This window comes from Cebus imitator, unplaced genomic scaffold (assembly GCF_001604975.1).
Source record: "Cebus imitator isolate Cc_AM_T3 unplaced genomic scaffold, Cebus_imitator-1.0 Scaffold381, whole genome shotgun sequence".
In the NCBI taxonomy this organism is placed as follows: domain Eukaryota; kingdom Metazoa; phylum Chordata; class Mammalia; order Primates; family Cebidae; genus Cebus; species Cebus imitator.
Window position 1 is genome coordinate 397,414 of NW_016107696.1, and position 4,822 is coordinate 402,235.

Sequence of the window (4,822 nt, forward strand, 5' to 3'; positions counted from 1 at the left end):
CATTGAGTGAGTTTCTTAATCCTGAGTTCTAATTTGATTACATTGTGGTCTGATAGAATGTTTGTTATGATTTCTGTTCTTTTACATTTGATGAGGTGTGATTTACTTCCAATTATGTGGTCAATTTTAGAGTAAGTGTGATGTGGTGCTGAGAAAAATGTATATTCTGTGGATTTGGGGTGGAGAGTTCTGTAGACATCTATTAGGTCCACTTGGTCCATATCTGAGTTCAACTCCTTGATATCCTTGTCAAGTTTCTCTCTCTCTCTGTCTCATTGATCTGTCTAATATTGACAGTGGAGTGTTAAAACTCTCCCACTATTATTGTGTGGGACTCTAAGTCTCTTTGTAGGTCATTAAAAACTTGCTTTATGTATCAGGGTGCTCCTGTATTGGGTACGTATATATTTAGGATAGCTCTTCCTGTTGCATTGATCCTTTTACCATTATGAAAGGCCCTTCTTTGTCTGTTTTGATCTTTGTTGGTTTAAAGTCCGTTTTATCAGAGACTAGGAATGCAACTTCTGCTTTTTTTTGCTCTCCATTTGCTTGGTAAACCTTCTTCCATCCCTTTATTTTGAGTCTATTTGTGTCTTTGCATGTGAGATGGTTCTCCTGAAGACAGCACACCAATGGGTCTTCACTTGTTATCCAATTTGCCAGTTAATGTCTCTTTATTGTAAGCAATAATATGATAAAACCTCCTATAGGTTTTTTTATTTTCCATTTATTTATTTTTATTTATTTATTTATTTAATTTTCTATGAACCTGTTTGAAACTAGCCCACATGCTATATACCAGATTACAACATTAGGGCCAGCTTCAGTACAGTATTAGTTTTCCTCCTTTTATGACCACCAACACTAACTTTCAGATCCGATGGAAAGGGAACAGGAGGAACGTCTTATAGTTTTAAAATATTTTCCCAAAAAATGCAGAGGACTGTAATGGGAATAATTGGAAGTATAAGAAATGGCATAATTTGGAGGAAAAAATAATCCCCATATTTTCAAATGGCTTTTATGCCATGACTGATAAATCTGACATAGTTCCATCCACTCATTATTTCTACAAACAGGTGTTGACAACCTATTATGGGCCAGGTGCTATTGTTGGAGCTATGTCAGATACCAAGAGAAAAAATGTATTTTCTGCTTTTGAGAGTACACAAGATATGTGCAGAGATAGGTAGGTAGGTAGATAGATGATAGATAGATAGATAGATAGATACAGAAATTGGCTTCAAAAAAGAATTTGAAATATCCTCTGGAAAATAAAGAAAATTACATAATAATGGGATGAACTGTTACTTTATCACTAGCTTCTGAAACTACTGGACATTTATCAGTTATGATTGCCTAGCTTCTTAAAATACTCTCCTTTTATTTTGATCACTTCCATCTATCATGAATTGTGCTTTCCCAAGACAGAAGACAGAAAACTCATAATCTTAGACTGTCTTCTAAAAAGGTGTTGATTTTGACTAGATTCTACAATTAGATGTATACATGTGGATAATGTGAGGAAATGGCCTGATGTAGGGGAATTATGTTTTATTCTATGGGGTGGTCCTGGGGGAGCTTTGAGCATTGCTTTCTGAGCTTCATATGTATCAAGTCTAGCACAGCCTGCACAGCATGAATGGACATTTGTTTCCAGCTGTGTGATTTCAGGGTGTGGCTCCCCGGCCCTTCTAGAGAGTCTGTGAATTAGCTTACCCATCCTTTGTTAAATTCATTTTTCACTTAGACTCATGATGGTAGACTGTGTTATGACTGAGGGCCCTGACTAATACATTTACTGTTCCCAGAAGTGGCAGCAGGAAATGGACCCTCAAGAAAGTAAAGTTGAGACTGTTTATCTTACTTGATTAAATTTTAAAATAGCAAGGATCCAGTGACCATGAAGAGGCACCAGAAGTCCATGACCTTCTGTTATGAAAAGTTACTTATATTACCATCTGTGCTCAACAGATAAGTGCCTACTGAAGGTAAGGCTTTGCAGACGGAAAAGTCTGTGCCCACTGACTCTTATAAAGGGTGGAGAGAATGTAAGGCTTCTTCTAACCATAGTGGAGAAAGAAAAAGAAAGAACGAAAACAATAAAGTCATATGTTAAGTTTTTGTTTAAGGTTTAGTCAAAGTATCGGGGAATTTCTATGACTGCTCTAAAAGGATTTCTTGTAATTTAATTGGGATAGCAGAAAACTCAGATCCTAAAACCTATTAAGATTGTAATTTTTTTTCTTTTTTCTTTCTTTTTTGAGATGCAGTCCTGCTCTGTTGCCCATGCTGGAGTGCAGTAGCATGATCTCAGCTTATTACAACCTCCACCTCCTGGGTTCAAACGAGCACATCTGCTAACTTTTGTATTTTTTATAGAGATGAGATTTCACCATTTTGGCCAGATTGGTTTCTAACTCCTTATAGTAAGTGATCCAGCTGCTTCGGCCTCCCAGAGTGCTGGGATCACAGGCATGAGGCACCACACCTGGCCTGTAATTTCATTTGAATTTATAGTCTTAGCAAATCTCTCCTGTGAAGGTTATAGAATCATACATGAAAGAGTACTGGCATTTCTCCAATCTAAGACAATAGTTATAGAGATAATCAATATTATCTGACACATAGGGTTTATTGATGATGAGATCTTTTTTTTTTTTTTTTTGAAAAGGAATTTCACTCATGTTACCCAGGTTGGAGTGCAATGGCGCGATCTCGGCTCACCGCAACCTCCGCCTCCTGGGTTCAGGTAATTCTCCTGCCTCAGCCTCCTGAGTAGCTGGGATTACAGGCACGCACCACCATGCCCAGCTAATTTTTTGTATTTTTAGTAGAGACGGGGTTTCACCATGTTGACCAGGATGGTCTCGATCTCTTGACCTCGTGATCCACCCGCCTCGGCCTCCCAAAGTGCTGGGATTACAGGCTTGAGCCACCGCGCCTGGCCGATGATGAGATATTTAAGACTAAATTGTATGGGCAATCTATTAACATTTCATTTGAACTAAATAACAACAAAAACAACACTCTAGGTCTGTCAAAAAAAGACTTGAATTTTTAAAAAAAAAATATGATAAAAGAACCATTGTCTTAGTCCATTTAGGCTGCTATAAAAAATATTACAGACTATAAATAAGGCTTATAAATAAGAGAAATTTGTTTCTTACAGTCTGAGGCGTGGAAAGTCTAAGAACATGGCATTGGCAGATTTGGTGCCTGGCAACGGCCTGTTTTCTAGTTCATAAATGGTGTTTTGTTGCTGTGTCTTCACATAATGAAAAGGGTGATGGTCTCGCTGAGGCCTTATTATAAGGAAAGCAACTTCATTCATGAGGGCTCTGCCCTTATAACTGAATCACCTCCTAAATACCCCAAATTGTAATACCATCACCTTGGTGGTTAGGATTTCAACATATGAATTTTTCAGGGACACATTCAACCACAGGGACCATGGCAACCATTATTGCTTGAAAAGCTGGGAATAGGATGAGGCAAGAAAATCATCTAAGATTCAAGGTTTGATGCAGTAACAGCACTTGCACAAACCAGAGTGAATTTTTGTGCTCTAGGTATCTCTCTTGCCTCATCCCAGTCCCAACCTTGTCCCTCACCTTGTTACTAGATTCAAGGTAATTCACACACTTAATGTATTTCATAGACCTAAAACACCTTACCTAAGGGTAGGCAATAACATTATAAAATGCACCAGAAAAATTTCCCAGCTCAATCCAAAGGAATCAATATTTTAGTAAATATCAAATTTACTAAAAGAGAAAAAAAATGTATGCAATGAGAAAGAGAAAAACTTTGTTGGGAGAGGTAATTAGATGCCAATGATGAGCCAGTTCTAATTCTTGGGAACCCAGAATGTTTTTCTCAAGCAGGCCACAGGGTGATAAAAGGAATTTTGGATCAAGCCATCTCACAGTGGGCCCAGTGGTTTTTCTTCCAAGTTCTTCCATGTATTTATGTATGTATGTGTATGTATTTCAAATAGATATACTTAACACCTGGCAGAATTGCTGTGTTGGCTGCCTAGCACATGAAGTCATGACTATTGTAGGAAGGGTCAAATAGAAGCCTCTGGAACTCCTTCCCTGTACCAAAATTTGAATCCTAAATCAAAATCCTTCTAGGAGAACTGCAAAGTTTGGTTCTACCATCTAAAAGTTGAAATATGCAGGGATGGTGATTCCTATCATATCCCCATTTGATTTGCCTATTTGGTTTGTTTAGAAAACAGCAGAGTCTTAGAGAATGGTAGAATATAATTGTAAGTTTCATCAGGTGATGACTTCAAATACAGCTGATGTAGATATATTCTCTTTATGTGGCCAAATCAGCAAAGCCTACTGTGAAGCAATTTAGCTGGCAACAATTGCTCTCTATTTCCAACAAAGAGAGAATATCAAAAGCAGTTTGCTTTTATCTAGCAAGGTTGGCAACATAACATTGTTATCCTACCTAAAAATAATATTGACTCCCTTGCTTTAAGCTACAGTTTAATCCACAAGAACCTCAATCATCTCATTATCCTACAAGACAGAATGCTAGGCCACTATATTGCTGACATCATCAGAGCAGGTATCATGTATTGCAGATGTCATGGATACACACACACATGCAGGGAATAGGAACACAGCCTGTAAAAGTACAGTAGCCTGCCACCTCAATGATGTTCTTGGTGTTCAGTAATAAAAAATAAGTTGAAATAGCCCCTCCAAAGTTAAAAGTTGCTGTAATTTGCACTACTTATTGTTAAGAAAGAGGCACAATGCTTAGTGAACCTCTTTGAGGTTTGGAAACCATTGGTATCTTA

The 4,822-nt window shown here is 37.7% G+C and overlaps 1 non-coding gene across 1 annotated transcript; it reads right to left on the reverse strand.

Moving 5' to 3' along the window:
• Positions 1–767: 767 nt before the first annotated feature.
• LOC119468121 lies at positions 768–901 on the reverse strand. Its single transcript, XR_005196745.1, has one exon. It is a non-coding gene; the product is annotated as a small nucleolar RNA SNORA61 (small nucleolar RNA).
• Positions 902–4,822: the final 3,921 nt, after the last annotated feature.